Source organism: Desmodus rotundus, chromosome 8 (assembly GCF_022682495.2).
Source record: "Desmodus rotundus isolate HL8 chromosome 8, HLdesRot8A.1, whole genome shotgun sequence".
Taxonomy (NCBI): domain Eukaryota; kingdom Metazoa; phylum Chordata; class Mammalia; order Chiroptera; family Phyllostomidae; genus Desmodus; species Desmodus rotundus.
Genome location: NC_071394.1, coordinates 71,562,660 through 71,588,282, shown reverse-complemented (window position 1 = coordinate 71,588,282; position 25,623 = coordinate 71,562,660).

The following is a 25,623-nucleotide window of genomic DNA, read 5'->3' as shown; positions in this document are numbered from 1 at the left end:
CGACTGCATGGCTATTTATTTTCTACAGGTGAAATTGAATCACTTGTATACTTTGAAAAAACATAATTGTCCCCTTTCTGCTGCCTATCACTAAAAAGATATCTGTATAAATCTGTATAGGTCAGTTCTAGGTGTTCTCATGTCAAATATATTTTCTCCTTTCTACTTTCTGTATTTTATGAGCACTAGAATAATGAAAAGATAGAAAGATAAATGAATAGTAGATAAAATGTAAAGTTAGAGTAAAATATGTAAATTGGAAAACCAAAGAATTTCCCTCCATAATTGAAGATATCATCATAAAGGAGACTTTATCTTTGCAATCTACTTTATCTTCAAATTAAAAGTACAGAGATAATAGATTTACCTTTTGACTAATAATAAAATGTCTAAGTTGCTTATATCGCTTGTGTCATTCAAGTCTTGTTTTCAAAATTTGCATCCAGAACACTCTATATTAAGAGGATGAACTGTTATTTCTGTAGCTTTTAATAACTGACAAACCCACATTTAAATCTCAGGACATAAATTGTTAGCATCCAAATTTGACCTGACAAACAGAATTGAGAAAAACAAAAATAACATTAGGGAAAATGTACTATTAACAGCTATGTAAATAACAGTGGTAACATTAACTGATACAAGGAAAGTAACAACCTCTGGGAGAACCAAAGAAGGAATTCGAGCTGTCACAAGAAGAGTTAGGAGGGTCTGCTGCACTTCGTCTCCTTCCCAAATTCAGTTTTCTTTCAAAGTTCCTTCATCCAGGAGCTTAAAGGAAAACCTTTCAAACAGAACTCTTACATCATTAAGAAAAAATAAGAATAAAGTGAATAATTTGTTACCTACCATTTTGGAGACAAAGAATGCAAAGTCAGCTATTACTCTCATTTCCCCAATCATTTGCTGATTTACACTGCTCCAAGTACAAAAATGGAGGGAAGACACTTATTCACTTCATTGTAGCAACTGCATGTCATCAAGTCCCTTTGGTTGCTGGTAGTGGAAATCCTTTCAAACTTGGTCAGACAAAACAAGGGAGTTTTATGTAAAACCTTCCAGGGGAATCACTGGGAACTCAATAGTGGAAAGTAAAATTGAATCTTGTCAAGAAATAATGATTGTGTATTTGAAATTTACCAGGCATCCATCTACATCCTGGAGAGGAAGGTGAAGGAGACCAACAGAGATTCCCATGGATTGCATACCAGTAAAGAAAGACGGAAAATGAAAACATAGCCAAGTAAATGATAATGTCAAATATCAATACACTATGAAGAAGATAGAATAAGTATGCAATTTCCAAAGTAAGATAAAATAACTGCCCTGGAATTTGGGAGAGGAAGGAAGTAATAGGTTAATTAAATGGGGGTGGTGAGCTTTCTTGAACAGGTGAAACCTGCATTGATACTTAAAGAACTGAAAGAAACTAGAGCTATTAAGTCCTACAAAATCTAGGGGAACAGCTTTGTCAGCAGAAGGAACAAGTCAGAAGTCAGAAGACTAGAGTCTACCGTCCAATAGGCACATAACTGAGTCACATATGTAATTTTTATATTTTCTAGAGAAAGTTCCAGTCAAGACAGTGCAGAAAATAAACACTGTACGCATGTACACACATGACCATGTCAAAATTACAACTAAATTATAGAAAAAAAATCAACCTGGAGAACCATTTGAAGACTAGCTGAATAGAGGTCCTACAACAAAGGATACAAAGAAAAAGCCATATCAAGACCAGTAGAAGGGACAGACTCAATAAAAGTTGGCCCACCCTGGCAAATGTGACTCAGTTGGTTGGAGCATCATTCCTTAAAGCAAAAAGTCACAAACTTGATTCCTGGTCAGGGCACATGCCTAGGTTGCAGGTTTGGCCCCCCTTCTGGCACTTGTGAGAAGCAACCGATCGATGGTTTTTTCTCCTGTTAGTTTTTCTCTCCCTCTCTTTTTCCATCCCTTTCCTTCTCTCTAAAATCAATAAGAATATCCTTGGGTGCAAAGATTTAAAAAAAAAAAAAAGCTGACCCCACACCCACCTCTGGCAGTCGAGAATTGGGAGGTGATATTTCAGTTGCAGTTTTCCCTTTGGGGAGAATGGAGTCCCAACACCATACCAGACTCCCCAGTCCAGAGCACCAGTGTCAGAAGGAGGAGCCCCCACTAATCTTGTGTGTGAAAATCAGCAGGGTTTCCAACCTGGTGAGACAGAGGGCTTTTGGGAAGGCAAGCATCCTCTTAAAGGGCCCATGCAGACACTCACTCATAAACACTTACCCCAAAGCTCCAGGGAAGTAAAAGCAGCTCAAAAATGCTAGAGATATACTGGAAGAAACTGAAATGTGTGGCATCAAAGCAAGGGCCACCATTATCCCTATGTTGAACTCCTACACCAGCCAGGCACAAGGCAAGAAACAAGTCTGAATCTGCATTAACCTGGAGAATATGGCTGGCCCTTTCCTGATGAATCACTGAGAACTGCTCAACCGAACTAAGCAAGAACTATGTCCAGGTAAGACAGAGGACTGCTGGGAAACCCATGCATCCTCTTAAAGGGCCCATGCACAGACTTACTGGCTTACAAACACTCACCCTAAGTTCTAGCAAAGAGACAGCAGTTGGAAAGGCACCATAAACATACCAGGAAAACAAAACAGCCTGGCTTCAGGTAGAAGGATACCTGGACACTTGCCATTGTCTCTGTGTAGAACTCTCCCCCAACACAGCCTGCCCCATTCTGAATCTACAATTAGCCTGGTGACAAGCAATCACTCCACCCTGGTGAGTCTTTGAGATGACACTCTACCCAACTCACACACTGCCCTTGGCTCTTTCAGCAGCTGTGCCTCATGGACAGCCTTGGTTCATGCTCCAAACTTTCTTTAAAACTCTCCAAGGTGTGTAGGCCTCAGGCAGATGACAGCTGGCCTCAGAATGCCCTTGACTCCTGCTCAGTGACCCCAGACCTGGCACCGGTGGCAGCAAACCTCAACTCACAGTGTGGCCTCTCCCACATGCCTAAATCCAGCACAGGCAGCTACAAAATGTGCATTACAGATGGCCCCAGGCTGCACACAGGCGGCACTAGGCCTGCACATGAGCCCCTCTCAAGAGACCCCAGAACCAACACACCCAGTGGCTGGCCTCAGATTAAAACAGAGTACCACAAAGGACATACCTAGAGGGTATGGTCATGGCCAGTCCTCACAGCCAGTCAGCCTGAGGGGCAATGCCACTCATTGACATGTCATAGCAAACCAGATTCAACATATAAGAGTACACACACCTTACATAAGGTACACCCCGGGACCACCTGGCTCAAGTGACTAGGGAGACTGTGTCACTGGACCACCCAAGACAATCACTAAACACCACTCTGCCAAGACTAGGAGACACAGCAGATCTACCTAATATATAGAAACAAACACAGAGAGACAGCCAAAATGAGGAAACAAAGAAAAATATCCCAAATAAAAAATATGAAAAACTTTAGGAAAAGAACTAAATGAAGTGAAGGAAAGCAATATTCCAGAAAAAGAGTTCAAAACACTAGTTAAAAGGATGATCAGCAAACTTAGGGGAAGAATAGATTAACTCAGTGAGAACTTCAAAAATACATAGTAAGCATAAAAAGGACATAGAGACCATTAAATAGAACCAGTCAGAAATAAAGAACACAATAAATGAAACAAAGAATACACTAGAAGATTCAACAGCAGATTAGATGAAGCAGAGGACTGAAAAAAAATTTAAATGAGGATAATTTCAAGGACCTCTGGAACAACATCAAGGGTACCAATATTTGCATCATAGCAGTACCAAATGGAAAATAGCTAGAGCAAGGAATTGAGAACCTATGTGAAGAAATTATGACTGAAAACTTCCCTACCTTTGTGAAAGAAATAGACAGATGTCCAGGAAGTTCAGAATCCCAGCCAAGAAGAACCCAAAGTTGTCCATATAAAGACAAATTGTAATTAAAGTGCCAAAGACTAAAGACAAAGAGAGCATCTTAAAAGCAACAAGAGAAAGACAGTTACCTTCAAGGGAGCTCCCATAAGACAATCAGATGATTTCTCAACAGAAAATTTGAAGGACAGAGGGATTGGCATGAAATATTCAAAGTAATGAAAAGCAAGAATCTACAAAAAAGACTAATCAGCAAGGCTTTCATTTAAAATTGAAAGAGAGATAAAAAGCTTCCCAGACAAGAAAAAGTTAAAAGAATATATCTCCACCAAACCAGTATCACAAGAAATATTAAAGGGACTTATTTATGAAGCAGAAGGGAAAAAAGAACATGAATATAAATAACAAAATGACAATGACTACATAACTATCAATAATTATTTTAAATGTAAATGAATTAAATGTTACAATCAAACACAAAGAGTGGAAGAATAGATAATAAAATAAGACCCATACATAAGCCATTTACGAGAGACCCATTTTAGATCAAAGATACACACAGCTGAAAGTAAAGGGAAAGAATAAGATATTTCATGTAAATGCAAATTTTTAAAAAAGCTCAGGTAGCAGTACTTATATTAGGAAAAATAGACTTTTTAAAGATTTTATTTATTTTTAGAGAGGGGAAGGGAGAGAGAAAGAGAGAGAGAAAAACATCAAAGTGTTGTTGCCTCTCACATGCCCCCTACTGGAGACCTGGCCCACAACCCAGGCACGTGTGCTAGGCTGGGAATCAAACCAGTTACCCTTTGGTTTGTAGGCCAGCACTCAATCAACTGAGCCACAGCAGCCAGGGCTAGGCAAAATAGACTTTAAATCAAAAGCTCTAACAAGAGGAAAAGAAGAATACAACATAATGAAAAAGTGATCAATTCAACAAGGTGATATAACCCTTGCAAACATTTATGCACCAAATGTAGGAGCACCTAAATTTATAAAGCAATATTTATGGACATAAAAGAGAGACTGACATTAATACAGTAATTAAGGGGGATTTAATAATAACTCTTTGACATCCATGGATAGATCTACAGACAGAAATCAACAAGGAAACAGTGACTTTGAATAACACATTAGATCAGATGGATTAGTTGATATTTTTACAGCATTTCACCCAAAGCAGCAGAATATACATTTTTTTCAAGTATACATGGGAGATTTTCCAGGATGGACCACGTGTTAGACCAAAAAACAAGTCTCAATAAATATAAGAAGACTGAAATCTAATCAAGAATTTTCTCCAGCCACAATGGTATGAAACTAGAGGTCAATTATAAAAGGAAAAATTTAAAAACAAACACATGGAGGCTGAATAACTTGCAACTAAGCAATGAAAGTGGTAACAATGAGATCAAGGAAGAAATCCAAAGATATCTTGAGATAAATGATAATGGAAACACAAAAATCCAAAATCTATGGGATATAGCAAAAGCATTTCTAAGAGGGAAATGCATAGGAATACAGGCTTATCTCAAAAACAAGAAAAACTCAAATAAACGATCTAACTTTATACCTAAAAGAACTAGGGGGGAAAAAAAGGCCAAGAAAGTAGAAAGAAGGAAATAATAAACATTAGAGTGGAAATAAATGAAATCAAGTCTCAAAAGGAAAATAAACCCAGAATAACCCATCAATAAAACCAAAAGCTGGTTCTTTGAAAAGATAAAATTGATAAACCTTTAACTAGATTCATTAAGTGAAAAAGAGAGGACCCAAATAAATAAAATCATAAAATGAAAGAGAAGTGACAACTGACACCACAGAAATAAAGGGGATTGAAAGTGATGGTGGGAGATGGTGGCAAGATAGGTGGGAGCGGAGTCCACTTCCCCTCGGTGCCAGTGAAACGCCTACCTGATCTGAGGAACAGAGCAAACAGCCAATGGTATTCCAGCATATATGAAGATCAGAGACCAAAGATAGAGGACATTGAAAGATCAGATGGTAAGAAGAGTACTTAAGGACAATAAGGTCCCTGGGACCAGCGCGGGGACCAGGGTGGCTGAAGCCCTGGCCCAGGCGAAGGGTCTGCTGCAGGATTCTCGGGAGAGAGCCAGGCTGAGCTGTGTGAGAGGCCAGGTGCTTGTTTGGACCAGGGGGCTTGAATAGGAGGAATTTCTCAAAAAGAAAAAGAGAAAATAGAGGCACTCAGCGGCTGTTTAGAGAATTCTCAGCAGCAGCCGTGGCCTCTTGCGCCCCTACTCCCTCAGCCCCTGGACTGTGAACACCAGATAAGCAGCCCCAGCACACACCTGAACCCCGGAATGGTGCGCACCCAGATCAGCAGCCTGGGCGCCCACACCTGAAATCCCGGTGGGCACGCACTCTGATCAGCGGCCTGAGTGCCCACACCAGAAACCTCCCATCCATGCACACTCTGATCATCGCCCTGGTGGCCCAGGCGCACAGTCCCAAAGCCTGGGATCCCTGCGCAACCTGATCAAAGCTCTGGTTGCACCCACGCCTAAACCACCAGGGACTGAACACCGCCCACCTAGGCCCTGCGCACAGAGCCCTACAGGGACTACTTTCTCTCTAGAAGGAAAGCAGAACACCCAGCAGAACTGGGTGTTCCCTTTTTCCTTCCTTTCTTTCTCCTTTTTTTTTCTTTATCTTTCTTTTTTTCTTTCCCCTTTTCACACAGCTGAGACAATAAAAAATGGAGCTCTGAAAACACCAGACATAGACCCTGCTAGACCCATAAACATCATACCAAGACCAGTGAGCTCAGGAGATTAAGGAGATGGCACCACTGAATCCCACTTGCATTCTACCATAGAAGTTCACACCATAAAACCAGGGAGTCAGAACACATCAATTTAAGAAACAGAGGCTAACAAGAAGAGTCTCACAAACAATGGGAGGACAAAGAAACAATCCCCAAATGAACGGAAAGGAAGAAGCCTCAGAAAGAATGCTAAGTGAAATAGACGCAAGTCAACTATCAGATACCGAGTACAAAGCAATGGTTATCAGGAAGCTCACTGAGCTCACAGAGAACTACCAGAAACTACAGGGAAACTACAATGAACTCACAGCAAACTGTATCACCATGAAAAAGGAAATAGAAACTATCAACAAGAGCCAAGAGGAAATGAAGAATACAATTTCTGAATTGCAGAACACAGTAGAAGGAATGAAAAGCAGACTTGATGAAGCAGAGGATCAGATCAGCGAGCTGGAGGACAAGGAAGAAAAAAAATCCCAGAAAGAGCAAGAAAAGGAAAAGAGGCTCAGAAAGAATGAAGAGGGATTAAGGGAAATGCAGGACAACATGAAACGTAATAATATCCATATAACAGGGATACCGGAAGGAGAAAAAGAAGAAAAGCACGGGATACAAAACCTGTTTGAAAAAGTAATGATGGAAAGTTTCCCAAATCTGATGAGAGAAAAAGTCACACAAATCCAGGAAACACAGAGAGTCCCAAGCAAGAGGAACCCAAAGAGGCCCACTGCAAGACACACAATAATTAAAATGGCAAAATTCTAAGACAAAGAGAGGATCTTAAAGGCAACCAGGGAGAAACAGGAAGTAACATACAAGGGAGCCCCAATAAGTTTAGCAGCTGACTTCTCAATGGAAACACTCCAAGCCAGAATAGAATGCCAAAAAATATTCCAAGTAATGAGAACCAGAGGCCTTCAACCAAGACTACATTACCCAGCAAGGCTCTCCATCAAGATAGAAGGCCAAATAAAGAGCTTCCCAGACAAAAGAAGGCTAAAAGAATACACTTCCACCAAACCAGCTCTGCAAGAGATGCTAAAGGGACTGCTTTAAGAAAAGGAAGGAAAAGAAAAAGACAGAGGAACACAGGTATGAAAAAATGTCAATGAATAACCACCTATCAGTAATAACCTTAAATGTAAATGGATTAAATGCTCCAATCAAAAGACATAGAATAGCTGAATGGATAAGAAAACATGACCCACACATATGCTGCCTACAAGAGACCCACCTCAGGACAAAACAACTAAACAGACTGAAAGTGAAGGGTTGGAGAGAAATTTTCCAAGCAAACAGACAGGGGAAAAAAGACAGGATAGCAATACTCATATCAGACAAAATAGACTTCAAAAGAAGAGCCATAAAGAGAGACCCAGAAAGTCACTTCATAATACTCAAAGGAAGAATACACCAAGACATAAACATTATAAATATATATGCACCCAACATAGGAGCACCCAAATACATAAAGAAAATCTTGGAGGACTTCAAGAAAGATATTGACAGCAGCACAATTATAGTAGGGGACTTTAACACGCCACTGTCAAAAATGGACAGGTCTTCCAAACAAAATATCAACAAAGATATTGTGTCACTTAACAATACCCTAGAGGAAATGGAATTAACTGATATATACAGAGCTTCTCATCCCAAAGAAGCAAAATACACGTTCTTTTCAAGTGTCCATGGAACTTTTTCAAAGACAGACCACATGATAGGACACAAAGCAAGGCTCAACAAATTCAAGAAAATTGAAATCATGTCAAGCATTTTCTCTGACCACAAGGGACTGAAACTAGAACCAACCCTAAAGGAAAAAAATCCAAAACACTCAAAATCTTGGAGACTGAATAGCATGCTATTAAACAATGAATGGGTCAAGAACGAGATTAAGAAAGAAATCAAAAAGTTTCTAGAAACAAATGAAAACGAATTCACAACAACCCAAAACTTCTGGACACAGCAAAGGAAGTCCTGAGTGGGAAGTTCATAGCGATACAGGCCTACCTTAAAAAGATAGAAACATTTCAAATAAACAACTTAACCCTACACCTACAAGAACGTGAGGAACAACAACAAAGACAGCCCAGAGCAAGCAGAATGAAGGAAATAACCAAGATCAGAGCAGAGTTAAATGACATAGAGACTAAAAGCACAATTCAAAGAATCAATGAATCCAGGAGCTGGTTCTTTGAAAAGATAAACAAAATCGCAAGCCTTTAGGTAGGCTCAGCAAGAAAAAGAAAGAGAGGATCCAAATAAACACAATTAGAAATGAAAGAGGAGAGATTACAACTGATACCACAGAAATACAAAGGATTGTAAGAAATGACTACGAAGAACTGTATGCCAAGAAATTTGAAAACCTAGGTAAAATGGACACATTTCTAGAAAAATATAATCTTCCAAAACTGAATGAAGAAGAAGCAGAAAACCTGAACAGACCACTAACAGCAGACGAAATTGAAGCAGTAATCAAGAAACTCCCAACACACAAAAGCCCTGGGTCAGATGGTTTCACAGGAGAATTCTATAAGGCATTTAAGGAACAGCTAACCCCTATCCTTCAGAGACTATTCCAAAAAATCCAAAATCCATTTCTGAGTGCTGTGGGAATAACACCCAGCAAAGTGGGAATAAAGGGAGCATTCCTCTTCATAATAAAGGTCATATATGAGAGACCAACAGCCAACATCATACTCAATGGACAAAAACTTAGACCTTTCCCACTAAGATCAGGAACAAGACAAGGATGCCCTCTCTCACCACTCCTATTCAACATAGTATTGAAAGTCCTACCCATAGCAATCAGACAAGAAAAAGAAATAAAAGGCATCCAAATTGGAAAGGAGGAAATGAAACTGTCACTGCTTGCAGATGACATGATAGTGTACATGGAAAATCCTATAGACTCCACCAAAAAACTACTCGACCTAATAAATGGATTTGGCAAAACAGCTGGATACAAAGTCAATACTCAGAAATCAAAGGCATTCCTGTATACCAACAACGAAACCGCAGAAACAGAAATCAGGGAAAAAATCCCATTTGATAGAGCAACAAGAAAAATAAAGTACCTAGGAATAAACCTAACCAAGGAGGTAAAAGACCTATACTCAGAAAACTACACAACATTGAAGAAAGAAATTAAGGAAGACACAAAGAAATGGAAGCATGTACCATGCTCATGGATTGGAAGAATTAACATCATCAAAATGGCCATACTACCCAAAGTGATTTATAGATGCAATGGAATCCCTATTAGAGTACCCATGACATATTTCACAGATATAGAACAAACATTTCAGAAATTTATATGGAACCATAAACGACCCCGAATAGCTGTAGCAATTTTGAGAAAGAAGAACAAAGCAAGAGGGATCACAGTACCTGATATCAAACTGTATTACAAGTCCACTGTCATCAAAACAGCCTGGTATTGGCATAAAAACAGGCACATAGACCAATGGAACAGAACAGAGAGCCCAGAAATAAACCCAAGTCTTTATGGTCAATTAATATTTGACAAAGTAGGCAGGAGCATAAAATGGAGCAAAAATCGCCTCTTCAACAAATAGTGTTGGGAGATCTGGACAGCTACATGCAACAAAATGAAACTTGATCACCAACTTACACCATACACAAAAATAAATTCAAGATGGATAAAAGACTTAAATATAAGTTGTAACACCATAAAAGTCCTAGAGGAAAACATTGGCAGGAAGATTTCAAACATTCCATGCAGCAACATCCTTCCAGACACGTCCCCTAAAGCAAGGGATATAAAGGAAAGAATAAACAAATGGGACCTCATCAAAATAAAAAGCTTCTGCATGGCTAAAGAAAAGAGCACCAAATTACAAAGACAACCAACAGTATGGGAAAACATATTTGCCAATGATACCTCAGACAAGGGCCTGATCTCCAAAATATATAAAGAACTCACTCGACTCCACTCCAGGAAGACAAACAACCCAATTAAAAAATGGGCAAAGGACTTGAGCAGACACTTCTCCAAGGAAGACATACAGAGGGCCCAGAGACATATGAAAAGATTCTCAGCATCACTAGCCATCAGACAGATGCAAATTAAAACCACAATGAGCTACCATGTCACACCAGTTAAAGTGGCCAACATAACCAAATCAACAAACAAATGTTGGAGAGGATGCGGAGAAAAGGGAACCCTAGTAGTACATTGTGGGTGGGAATGCAGACTGGTGAGGCCACTGTGGAAAACAGTATGGAATTTCCTCAGAAAACTAAGAATGGAACTGCCCTTTGACCCAGCAATTCTGTTGCTCGGATTATACCCTAAGAACCCTGAAACACCCACCCAAAAGAACCTATGCACCCCAATGTTCATAGCAGCACAATTTACAATAGCCAAGTACTGGAAGCAACCTAAGTGCCCATCAGCAAATGAGGGGGGCAAAAACTTATGGTACATTTACACAATGGAATGCTAAACAGCAGAGAGAAAGAAGGAGCTTATACCCTTTGCAACAGCATGGATGGAACTAGAGAGCATCGTGCTAAGTGAAATAAGCCAGGCAGTGAGGGAGAAATACTATATGGTCTCACCTTTAACTGGAACATAATCAACAAAAGAAAAAAGCAAACAAAATATAACCAGAGACATTGAAGTTAAGAATAATCTAACAATAGCCATAGGGGTGGGGGTAAGGGACAGTGGGGAGACAGGTGTTCAGGAACTACTATAAAGGACACTTAGACAAAACCAGAGGGAGGGTCAAAGCAAGGGAGTGAGGTGGGTTTGGCTGGGGTGGGGTAGAGGTGTAGGGAGATAATGCAGACAACTGTAATTGAACAACAATAAAATAATAAAAATAAAAAGGAAAAATGCAAAGTGCTGTGGAAATGTGAAACCAAAAAAATCATGTAGTTTATTATATGAATATAATAAATGCAAATTTGCAGTCCTTTAAAAATATAGAAAGAGTAAAATGTCAGAAAAATATATATATATATACTTTTCAAACTATTCCACAAAGTTCAAATGGAGGGAAGGCTCCCCAGTCCATTTTACAAGGCCAGCATTACCCTTACTCCAAAAGCAGACAAGAACACTACACAAATGGAAAATCATATACCAATGTCACTGATGAACATAAATGCAAAAATCCTCAATAAATATTAGCAAACCAAATTTATCAATACAGTAAAAAGATCATACACCATCAAGTGAGATTTATTCCTGGGATACATGGTTGGTTCAATATCCACAATCAATTAACGTGATACACCACATAAACAAAATGAAGAATAAAAATCGTATGATCATTTCAACAGATGAAGAAAAACCATTTGAAAAATCCAGCATCTGTTTATGATAACAACTTTCAACAAAGTAGGAATAAAGTCAATATAACATGACATAATAAAGGCCATATAGGACAAACCCACAGCTAATGTCTTATTCAATGGGGAAAAGCTAAAAGTATTTTCCTTAAATCAGGAACAAGACAAGGATGTCCACTTTCACCACTCCTATTCAAAATACTACTGGAATTCCTACCCATAAAAATCAGACAAGAAAAAGAAATAAAAGGCATCTAAATTGGAAAGGAGGAAGCAAAGCTGTCATTATTCAGACATGACATGATATTATAACTAGAAAAACCTAAAGACTTGACCAAAAACTACTAGATATAATAATTAAATTCAGCAAAGCAGTAAGATATAAAATTTATATTCAGATCCATGGCATTTTTATACACCAGAAATAAACTATCAGAAAGAGAAACTAAGTAAACAATCCCAAGGACTTCTGGATAAGATGGAGGTATAGGTAAATGTGCCTCACCTCCTCAAACAACTACAGCAAAAATTACAACTAAACTACAAAACAAATATCACTCAGAATTGTCAGAACATTGAGCTGCAGGAAGTCCAACACCCAAGGATTTAAAGAAGTCATGTTAATTCAGACTGGTAAGAGAGGCAGTAATGTAGAAATGGGTGTAAATCTCAAAGATTCATGGACACGCAGGGTAGGCAGCCCTACATCCACATGTGGTAGATAAAAATCAGGAGGGAATACCTCAGGAGTGAAAGATCCCAGTCCCAGACCAGACCACCCAGCCCAGGGTTCCAGCACCAGGAAGATAAGTCCCCATAATTTCTGGCTATAAAAACCAGTGGGAGTTGGGATGGTGGAAGAAACTGCATGATTCTTAAGAGACTTCCCTTAAAGGGCTTATAGTGACATAGGGCTCAACCAGACCCACCTCCTCTGGGATTCAGCACCAGGGCAACAGCTGGAAGGGCACCTGTGACATATGGGGAGAAAGTGAATTGACTAGCAATAGGGAAAGTGCTGAGACAGCTACCTCCCATGCAGAACTCCAGAGGCCAAGCAGCAGCATTTTCCCGTCTCTAAGCCCTCCCTTATGTAGAGCCACAGAGCAGTGACATGGGTTGCCCCACCCCAGTGATTATCTAAGGCTCTGCCCCATACAACTTACAGGTGTACTTTTCTACAATAAGCCATGCTACTAAGACAGGGAGTCAATGAAGCTCTACCTCATATACAGAAACAAACACAGGGGGGCTGCCAGAATGAGGAGACAAAGATATATGGCCCAAGTGAAAGAACAGAATAAAACTCCAGAAAAAGAATGAAACGAAATGGAGATAAGCAACATATCAGGTACAAAGTTCAAAACACTGGCTATCAGGACACTCCAGGAACTCATTGCACACTTCAACAGCATAAAAAAGACCCATGTGGAACTGAAGGTTACATTAAGTGGAATAAAGAAAAATCTACAGGGAGTCAACAGTGGAAGTGCTGAAGCCAAGGATAAAATCAATGATTGGGAACACAAGGAAGAAAAAGAAAGCATTCAATCAGAACAGCAAGAAGAAAATAAAATTTTAAAAAACGAGGATAGGATAGGGAGCTTCCAGGACATCTCTAAATGTACCAATATCCAAGTCATAGATAAGGGTGCCAGATGGAGAAGAGGAAGAGCAAGAAATTGAAAACTTATTTGAAAAAATAATGAAAGAAAACTTCCCTGATGTGGTGAAGGAAATAGACATACAGGTGCAGGAGGCACAGGAATCCCAAACAAGTTGGACCCAAAGAGAACCACACCAAGACACATCATAATTAGAATGCCAAAGGTTAAAGATAAAGAGAGATAAAACAGCAAGAGGAAAGGAGAGATTTACCTACAAAGTAGTCCCCATGAGACTGTCAACCGTTTTCTCAAAAGAAACTTTGCAGGCTAGAAGGGACTGGCTAGAAGTAGTCAAAGTCATGAAAAACAGGGACCTACAGCCAAGATTACTGTATCCAGCAAAGCTATCATTTAGAATGGAAGGGAAGATAAAGTGCTTCTCAGATAAGGTCAAGTTAAAGGAGTTCATCATCACCAAGCCCTTATTATATGAAATGCTAAAGGGAATTATATAAGAAAAAGAAGATCAAAATGATGAACATTAAAATGTCAATTAAATCACAACTATCAATAATTGAATCTAAATAGCAAACAAGCAAAATAAAAACAAAAATCATACATATGGAGATCATTTGGAAGGTTATCAGCTGGTAGTTGGAAGGGGGAGAATAGGGGAAAGGTGCAGGGATTAAGAAGCAGAAATTGGTAGGTAAAAAATAGGTCGATGTTAAGAATAGTATAGGAAATGGAGTAGCATAAGAATTTATATGCATGATACATGGACATGAACTATGAGGTGGGGATTGCTGGTGGAAGTACCTGGTGGAAGTTGGCAAAGGGGGGAAAATTGGGACAACTGTAATAGCATAACTAATAAACTATATTTTAAAAAAGAAAACAATCTCATTTATTATTGTAACAAAAAATACATAAGGTATGTAGGAATAATTTTACCAAGGAGGCAAAGACCTGTACTCAGAAAATTATACAACATTGAAGAAAGAAATTGAGAAAGATACAAATAAGTAGAAACATATACCGTGTTGATGGATTGGAAGAATTAACATAATTAAAATATCTATAGCAAAGTAATCTATAGACTCAATGCAATTCCTATCAAGATACCATGGCACATTTCACAATTTTAAAAAATATTCCAAAAATTTATATGAAAACAAAAATCCCCAAATAGCTTCAGCAGTCTTGAGAAAAAAAAGCACAAAGTTGGAGGGATCAAAATACCTGATATAAAACTATACTACAAGGCCATTGTAATTTAAACAGCCTGCTAGTGGATACGAATAAGCATTAGATCAAAGGAACTGAATAGAGAGCCCAGAAATAAACCCAAACCTTTATGGTCAATTAATATTTTTTAACCCTCACCCAGGAATATTTTTATTGATTCTAGAGAAAAAGAAAAGGAAAAACAATGTGAGAAACATTGATCAGGTGCCTCTCTTATGTGTCCCGACCAGAAATTAAACCCTAGGTATCCACAACATTTTGGTTTACCAGATGATGCTCCAACCAAGAGAGCCACCTGGCCAGGGCTCAATTAATATTTGACAAAGGAGTGAAGAGCATGTAATGAAGTAAAGATAATCTCTTCAATAAATGGTGTTGGGAAAATTGGACAGGTACATGCAGAAAAATAAAACTAGACCATAAAATTCCTAGAAGGAAACATAGGCAGTTAAATCTCAGACATCTCTTATAGCAATATTTTTGCCAATATATTACCTTGGACAAGGGAAACAAAGGAAAAAATAAAAAGATGGGACTATCTCATTCTAAAAAGGTTTTGTAAAGCAAAAGAAATCATCAACACAATGAAAAGGGACCCCACTGAATAAATGAACATATTTGTCAATGATACATCTGATAAGGGGTTAATCTTCAATATATATAAATAACTTATATATCCCAACACCAGGAAGACAAACAACCCAATTTTAAGAAGTGGCAAAGGACCTGAATAGACACTTCTCCATAAAAGACGTACAGAAGGCCAACAGACATATGAAAAAATGCTCCATGTCACTAATCAGAGAGATGCAAATTAAAATCACAATGAGATATCACCTTATACCTGTCAGAATAATTATCTGGCAAGGGTGTATAAAAAAATAAAACCTTGTGCATTATCGGTGGGAATGTTAACTGGTTCAGTCACTGTGGAAAAAAGTATGTAGTTGTTTCAAAAAAATTAAAACTGGAACTGCCTTTTGACCCAGTGATCCCACTTCTTCTGGGAATATATCCTGAGAAACCCAAAACACTAATTCAAAACAATATATGAATCCCTATGTTCATTGCAGTGTTATTTACTATAGTCAAGATCTGGAAACAGCCCCAGTACCTGTCAGTAGATAAGTGAATAAGAAAAAGCTGTGGTACATTTACACAATGGGATACTACTATTAAAAAAAAAAAAAGAAAGAAAGAAATCTTACCTTTTGTGACATAATGGACAGACCTAGAGATTATTATAAGGGGAATAAGCTAGTCAGAGAAAGACAGATACCATATGATCTCACTTATCTGTGGACTCTAATGAACAAAATAAACTGATGAACAAAATAGAAACAGAGGCATGGATACAAGTAACAGTCTCACAGCTGTCAGAGGGAAAGGGGAAAGAGAACTGGTTAAAAGAAGGTGAGGGATTAAGCAAAAAAAACATATATGAGGTCTATCTATAAAAAGTCCAGCCATTGTTAATATAACAAGGACAATTTGTGTGACATCAATATAACCTGGTAGCCAAAGAGAGTGGACTGGAATGTGCGTGTATGAACTATGATGACTTCACTACACTAGTCAAGGGGGATGGTAAATGTCGTTGAGTGAGCATGTGTACTGTATGGCCATCATATTCAAAATAACTGAGCAAGTAGAGCAATGAATCTGCATCAAATTTTGCATTAAGCTTGAACATTCCTCCATGGAAACTATGTGGATGATTCAGAAGGCCACAGCTATGGACAACTGGTGACTGGCAGCTTCATCACAGCAATGAGCCCACTCATGCATCACATCTTGTGCAGAGATTTTGGCAAAACATCAAATCACCCAGGTGACTCAGCCTGCTACAGCTCAGATTTAGCACCCTGCAACTTCTGGCTTTTCCCAAAACTAAAATCGCCTTTGAAATGGAAGAGATTTTAGGCTGTCAATGAAATTCAGGAAAATATGACAGGGCAACTGATGGCTATTGGGAAAACTGTGTGAGATTCCAAGGTGCCCACTTTGAAGGGGACTGAGGCATCCTTGTCTTATGTACAGTATTTCTTGTATCTTCTATCTTCTTCAATAAATGTCTCTGTATTTCATATTATATGACTGGATACCTTCTAGACAGACCATATATATATTGGCCTTGTTACTGTTGTTTTATTATTGCTATATTTAAACACTGGAAAAAGACAGAGATTCATTAATATAATGTAGCCTAAAGGAAGTTTTCAAACCTTAGAAAAATCACTCAAAGTTGGGGAAGAGGTTTCCTGGTGAATTCCTGAGCATGTTCTTTCTTTCACCCACTGAGCTTCTTCACGATTCAGGGCAGTACAGCTGCTATTCTGATAGCTCCGAGGCTCCCCTTCCTCCATGGGTTTCCCTTGAGAACAGGCAAGGAGAACCCCTGTCTCCATGTCCTGTTCCAAGCACCTCTACTTCCTGCTAATACAGAAAGTAAAAGCATCAAGAATAGGACTACAAATCCCAGTGTTACTGTTAACTGATCTTAAGACCAGGTTCTCCAGGTAAATGTAGAATAATATAGAGCTTCTAAAGAGTGAACAGGGAAACTTCTAAAACTATAGAAAAGTGTGGCTTGGAAACATAGGCATGAACTTTTCTTGTCAGCTACTTGTTGTATGAATGGTATTTATTAAAAATGAAAACATTGTTTCCTCAGACCTAGCATGTCATAGGGATAGTAAATAAGGCAACGTCTTTCCTGACTTAGTGAGGCATAGCAGGAAGTTGGAGAAAATAAAGAATATAGAGGTTCCTGAAGCCTTGCATAATTTGAAACATAATTAAGGCAAATTTTTCCATAATAAGGTGAGATCCCTTTATTTGCCAAGTATGACTCTATTAGTATTTTAATATCCTATTTTTAATTATTTCAAATTTGCTTTAAAAGGTTAACAAACTTGGAGAGAACCAAGATGGCGGTGTAGGTAGACACACTGCGCCTCCTCGCACAACCAGAACTGACAGAAAATCGTATGGCAAGGAAGTCCGACACCAAGGAAATAAAAAGTAAACATTCATCTAGACCAGTAGGAGGGGCAGAGATGGGCAGCCGGGGCGGAGAGGACTTGCGTTGCCCTGGCGGGACCGAGACTGGCGGAGTGTGGGACTAACAGGGCAGGCAGTCTGACCACTGGCAGACCCTACGGCCCCACATTGGCGCAGATAAACCGAGAGGGCCAGACTCAGAGTGGTGGAAAACGGGGCAGACAGAGCAGCGGGTAGCACCCAGCGGTCCCACATTCATGCACAGATAAACCGGACAAACGGCAGGGAGCAAAGCAAACCGAGCAACCCAGGGCTCCAGCGCAGGGAAATAAAGCCTCAAACCTCTGATTGAAAACGCCCGTGGGGTTTGGGGCAGTAGCAGGAGAGACTCCCAGCCTCACAGGAGAGGTCGTTGGAGAGACCCACAGGGGCCTAGGGCGTGCACATGCCCACCCACTTGGGAACCAGCACCAGAGGGGCCCAGTTTGATTGTGGGTTGTGGAGTGAAAGATTGAAATCCAGAGGAGAGTGAAGCGGGCACCATTGCTCCCTCTCGGGCCCTCCCCCACGAGGAGCATCACAGTGCAGCGACCAGCGTTACCCCGCCCCGGTGAACACCTAAGGCTCTGACCCTTTAAGTAACAGATGCGCCAAGACCACAAAAAAAAAAAAAAAAAAAAAAAAAAAAAAAAAAGGCCCAAATGACAGAACACTTCAAAGCTCCAGAAAAAATACAACTAAGCAAGGAAGAGATAGCCAACCTATCGGGTGCACAGTTCAAAACACTGGTTATCAAGATGCTCACAGACTTGGTTGAATCTGTTTGAAAAGCAGAAGAAAAAATGAAGCCTATGCTAAGAGAAACAAAGGAAAATGTACAGGGAACCAATAGTGATGCGAAGGAAACTGGGACTCAAATCAACGGTGTGGACCAGAAGGAAGAAAGAAACATCCAACCAGAAAAGAACGAAGAAACAAGAATTCGGCAAAATGAGGAGAGGCTTAGGAACCTCCAGGACATCTTGAAATGTTCCAACATCCGAATTATAGGGGTGCCAGAAGGAGAAGAGGAAGAACGAAAAATTGAAAACTTATTTGAAGAAATAATGAAGGAGAACTTCCCTAATCTGGCAAAGGAAATAGACTTCCAGGAAGTCCAGGAAGCTCAGAGAGTCCCAAAGAAGCTGGACCCAAGGAGGAACACACCAAGGCACATCATGATTACATTACCCAAGATTAAAGAGAAGGAGAGAATCTTAGAAGCAGCAAGAGAAAAGGAGACAGTTACCTACAAAGGTCTTCCCATAAGACTGTCAGCTGATTTCTCCAAAGAGACCTTACAGGCAAGAAGGGGCTGGAAAGAAGTATTCAAAGTGATGAAAAGCAAAGACCCACATCCAAGATGACTCTATCAAGCAAAGCTATCATTTAGAATGCCAGGGCAGATAAAGTGCTTCTCAGATAAGGTCAAGTTAAAGAAGTTCATCATCACCAAGCCCTTATTATATGAAATGTTAAAGGGAGTTACCTAAGAAAAAGAAGATCAAAAACAGGAACAGTAAAAATGACAGAAAACTCACAGTTATTAACGACCACACCTAAAACAAAAACAAGAGCAAACTAGGCAAACAACTAGAACAGGAACAGAACCATAGAGATGGAGATCACATGGAGGGTTGTCAATAAGGGAGTGGGAGGGGGAGGGGGGGAAAGGTACAGAGAATAAGTAGCATAGATGATAGGTGGAAAATAGACAGGGGGCGGGTAAGAATAGTGTAGGAAATGTAGAAGCCAAAGAACTTATAAGTAGGACTCATGAACATGAACTATAGGGGGGGAATGTGGGAGGGAGGGGGTGGGCAGGATGGAGTGGAGTGGGGGGGGAATGGGACAAGTGTAATAGCATAATCAATAAATATATTTTTAAAAAAAAAAGGTTAACAAACTCTATGTATAAGTATGAGTTGTGACCATTCTGTGCTCCCAGTCATGGAGCCCAGTATAGAACAGGGGATGATAAACTAAGGCCTATGGACAAAGCTTTGCCCACTTCAAACATTACATATGCCCCTTTCCCAATACAAAGGCAGAGCAAAGTAGTTGCTACAAAGACCTCGTGGCTAACAAAGCCTAAAATACTTCCTATCTTTCTGGCCTTTTTTAGAAAAAGTTTGCCAATCCCTGGCAGGTGATCTGGTTTGCCATCCAAAGTTGCCATTTACTTTACGACTTTGTAAAACTGCTCTAGGCTTCAGTTTCCTCACCTGTGAAATGAGGCTGATTACAGCAGTTGGTACCTATGGCAAAGTGTGGTTATGAGGTTAAAATGAGTCTGTGTTCATCGTAGGCAGAGTACATAATGCATAAAATGAATAGAATAAATATTAGTTGCTGCCATTCTTGTTGTTATGTCTGGGATCTATCATAGCACCTAATATAAAACTAGCATGCAGGGTGGGGGACAATTCAGAAATAAGAGGGCACAGCGTATAGTTAAAAGGTAAAATAAACACAGAGTAGATCAGGGCAAAGAAAGGGCAGATCTCCTGAACACTCATAATGGCTCGCAGCCAGTGAGGCTTAAGTGGATCAACATATTTAAAGGAAGAATGTGTCAATCAGGGAGTCAAGGGTTTAGCTGGGTGTTGATCTAAAATCCAAGTCAAGAAAAAAATGAACATTTGGACATCCAGAATTGACACTGCCTTGCCCCTTGAAGAGAGAGCCTCCCGAGGACTGAGATTTTTCTTGTGCCAGAGTAAAGCTATTCCCAGCATGGAGTTTGATGCATTGTGTTTTCTTAGTCTAACACTATTAAATATTTTAATATTTTCTCACCAAGCAAACTTCCAAGTCTAATTTGGCTTCCCAACTGGTTATACCAGAAACTGATCTCTTTTATAATATTTTTACCCCAAGAACTAGAGACCATGGATGGGGTTTGAGGACCCATGAGTTCATATTCAAACTTCAAATCATATTCAAACTAATCAGAGTTTATACATTGTTTCTGGAGAGAGGATCCGTACCTGTGTTCTGGATTTCAGAAGTTGTCATGACTCCAAAATGACTGAGTACCCACTGGCCCCTTAAAGTGCAGGTCCTATGTGAATTACATCTCATGATAAACTGAGAATTGCTCTGGAGGTTTTGCTCATTAGCTTTGTTGACACAGGGCAACGGTGCAGTGCATAGCCTGTACAGCCACATACGGTTCCCCTGCCGGACAAACATGGCTGCTTCCCAGGAGCAGGGAGAGTGAAAAAGAGAGGGAGAACAGTGCAGTAGCCTTAGACCTTGATGAATTCTCTAAGATTTTTCAGGACTCTACTGTCTTGACTGATGGCAAGCAGACCTCTCCTTGTCACTGCTGGCTAAAAGTACACCTTTCCTATTTGAATGTCCTTTAGTGAGCCCTTCATTAAAAGTTGTTCACTTCATTAACAGTCTAAGATACATTTAGTAATTTGGATTTGACCTTAAATTTCTTTATGAGCATATCAAATTTTATATTTGAAGAACAATTCAAAAAAATCCAGGATTCTCTGTAAGAGCTTTGGCAGGAAAGAAAAGACTTTCATTTATCTCAAGGAATAATAAAGCACAGATAGTAAGGTATGGCGAATGAAGTGAGAGTTTATAGGTTCAGCTCTGAGTACATCCACATTCAGTAAGGTTGGCCAGAACCTCAGTGACTTCTTTATGAATGCACACAAATTTTGCACAGCACACACCAAGGAGGCTAAACAGCTGTAGCCTGTCCCATATTAGACCACTGGTTTTCTGGATTCAGATAAATATCACTACAATGTATGAGGTCACTGAGATGCATTTCTTACCAAGTCTCTATCTCATGGGATCAGTGGAAGAAAAAGGACCATGGGTGCTCTCTATATAGTATGTCAAATTTGCAGTAAAATAGCACAGAGTTTTCCCAAGTTAATACTCCAGTATCCAAAGAGAATCACCTCAGGTTTGTGAGGTGAATCTTCCTTTTTCACCTTGAAGAATTCTTGGGTAAGTTTTCTCAGGGCTCGGCTCCTGCCCAAAGAAAGTCAGCCTTGGGCTTCCCATCTCTCACCCAGCCCGCACTGACATTCCAGAAGCCACAGAGCCTTGTCTATTTTGGACTGGTGGAGCAGTTTCTATCTGTGTAGTGGTGTTGCCCCGAATAGCTGCAGGATGCTCAGCGTTCTCTGTGCATCCTCTGTTGCATAGTGGTTCTAAGATACTGGACTAGGAGATGGCTCAGGTTCAAATGCCAGCTCTGACAATTCCTAGCCGGGTCCTTGGGTAACACTTTTTCTTTCTTGGTACAATGAGGTTATGTCTCATATGGATGTGTGGCTTAATGACATGTAAGGTGTGGTACTTGGCATTCAGTATCCCTATCTTCTATTATAATCAATCATCATTATTAAGGTTACCTCATTGCAGTTCAACAGCTCACTTTCCCTCCAACTTTACTACAGCAGATTATGGGAATGGGTGCTTTGACACACTGTTTTGAAATTACTACTTATAACCTTGCTCTAGCAAGCAGAGGAAGACAATACTGAAACATGAACCTTCTAACACTGACATCAGTACTATAAAATCTGGCCTCAAAAAAGAGCCTTGCAGGTTTCCAGAGGCAAGAAGGAAGCCAGGAGCCCCTGCTAGACTCTGGGGTCCCTGTCTTGGTTTTGCATCCATGCTGTGTTGGGAAGGGGTCATGTGTGGAAGAGATGTGGCCAAGTGCAGCTCACAGTGGCCTCTTCTTGAAGAGTCAAAATAAGTCAAACTGAACAGTATGAGGTCATGGGATTTGTAATTTAAAAATGCATTTGCTTTAAAATGTATCATTTATATATAAATTTCAGATAATTTTTCACTGGTCAAGATCTGTCACCTGGAATCTTCGAAGCCAACAATAAAAGAATACTCACCAGATAACCAGGTACTCTGCTGTGTCATTTCTTTTAGTCCTTGTAACAGTCTGAAATGGGTCCTCTTATTACCCTCATTTTGCCTGAGGAGCCTGAAGCTCAAAGACATTAAGTACCTTGATGAAAGTCAAACAGCTACAAAGTGTGATAATCCTTGATAGGCACTTAGAACAATTTTGCATATGGTCACTCCTCATTAATATTACCTGCTGCTGCTGCTGCTGCTGCTGTTATCATTATTCTATTATTTTTAGGGGTAAAACCCTGTTTGCACTCAGACCATCTCCAGAACCTGTGCTCCCAATCACACATATAACTGCCTCCAAAAAAATGTTTTAGTTCTAAGATATTACTAAACTTTGTCACCCTGATCAAGAGATAGCTGAGGAGTTAAACAGTTAAGACCCAGGTGCCCCCACTGACACACCAGAGAAAAGAAGGCAATTAATGTAAGTTTCTGTGTCTGCAGCTGCCTGGCTGAGAGTGAGGCAGAGTGGCCCAGCTCTGATGGGGGGAAGGGAGGGGACAGGGAATGAGTCCCTGCACTATGGGAGGGCCTACCCCTGTTGCTGCAAGAGGACAGCTGCCATTCGTGTATCAATATGAGAAAGTGTCTTGGGACCTGCTTCCAACACTGATTTCTGCACTCAGATTGGCATCCACATTTGGATCCACCAGGGATTGGATTGTGGTCAGAGAAAGCTCCCTGGCAGTCGTTGTCCCAGCTCCTGGAAGAATGCCAGAAGCAGTGCTGGGAGAGAAGGGGGATGGGAGGCTGGAGGTTTATCTCTGCATCCAAACACATGCAGCCTCTCTTCCTGCTGAAATGCCTGCTGTTGAATCCTCATGGTCCCTTTAGAGTAGAGTGCAAAAAACACTTCCTGCACTTTATTTCCTAGTCTCAAGTACAAAAGGCCTGCTATGGACACATGTCTAGTTGACTCTCGTTTGAAGGAGTTTTCTGACTGATAGTTAAAAGGCAAGAGGTAATTTTTATCACAAAACTTATCACAAAGCACAGATCCAAGAACACTGCTGAACACTAGCAAAGCATTGACCACATAGGCTTTTATATGTAGCCAAAATTTCAGCCAGCCTCAAGAATAATCAGAGACAGAAAGCTCAATTCTGGCTACAATTTATGATCCACAAAGGCTCACTTTTGCTGTGCTCTATCGGGTGGTGTTTTTTTCTTTCAAAAATACAAAAATGGACTCTATGTAACATAATCAGAGAAACAATATATAGGGAAGAAAACCATTCAAATACCCTCAATTAAAAGTAAAAGAGTACTTGACTACTAGTGGCTTAAACAAATGAGAATTCGATTTTTTTTAAACAGCAAGAAGTTTGATAGCCTTTAAGTTGGTTCAAAGACTGAGTACCTGTGGTTCTCTTTACTTTCTCCTCATGGTCACCAAATGGCTGCCAGCACACAAAGCTGCATCAACTTTAAAGGCAGGAGGAAGGGAAAGAGGAAGGGCGGGTACCAGCTGCTCCTGTCCCTTTTATTAGGGAAATAGATTCAGCTTAAGTCTCGCTGGCCAAAACTCTATCACTGGATCCCTAATCCTTATCTATAAGAAAGACTGAAAAAGTGAACATTTCTCACCATCTATAGAGATAGGGCAAGCAAGAGATAGGGGATTGGAAATAAGTAGTGTGTTAGCCCAGTATTTCTCAACCTTACAGATGTGGACACTTGGGACCATGTAATTCTTTGTTTTAGAGGCTGTCCCGTGCATTGTAGATTGTTTAGTAGCATATCTCCCCTAGTTAAAACCACAACAAAGTGTCTTCAGATTTTGCCAAAACTCTCCTGGAGAGTAGGAACTGCTAAGATTAGTCCACCCACAGCATCTACCACAGATGACAGAGAAACTCCTAGAATCAAAGACAAAGTGAAAGAACCAGAGCAGTTCTTATGTTCTAGAGACCAGGTCCTAGAGACAATCTCTACCAAGCAGTTACCTTGGAATGAATCAGCTCTAACTATTTTTAATCTGCTATGGCTCAAGACATAAATCCCAAGACAAAAGAAAAATATTGGACCAGGCTCACAAGTCTGTCATTAGTGAGGGAAGAAGAGGGTACCTTGACTGACTCTCCCACCAAGTTTATGGCCAATAAAGAAAGAACAGATCCCAATAGCTCTTACTCAAGGCAACTGGGCACAGAGGGGTGTGGTGGAAATGAACTCTTGTCAGAATATGTATACATACAATATTGAGAAATGGCTTTGCACAACTGATCCTATTTCTACATGGTAGCAGAGTCCCTTGTCTTAGTTTGATAAAAGACCATTCTGAAGAGTACTTTTGTTCCAGTCCAGCATGGCTGTATGAACTTAGGCAAATCCCATTACCTCTTTCAGAATCTCTGTATTTATATATAAAGTAAAGGTTTAAGGCAGAGGATCTCAAAGATCCCTTCCAGCTCTAACACTTAGCATCTTGACTTCCGGAAAGTGGCTCCAGCTTCCTCCTTCCTCTCATCTACATGCCCCAGGGTGTTTCATCTCCCAAAGCCAGGCCTTCATTGCCTCGATCTAGGCTGTCTTGACAGTGAGAAACAGAAGGAGGGTTATAGGCTTGAGCAGAAGCTTGGCATAGGATGCATAGATGTAGCTTGAAATTTTTTTGGTCTCATTTGGGACTTACTGAATGTATCAAACTCCCAAAACAAATCCCAGCTCAGCTCAGTGGCCTCTGAGCCTCTTGCAGGAATCTGACTAGAGAAAGTGACCTTCCTCTGTACAATTGGCACCTGCTAGCAAATTCTTGAAAGCTGGTGACAGATTTTATAATGGAAAATCCCA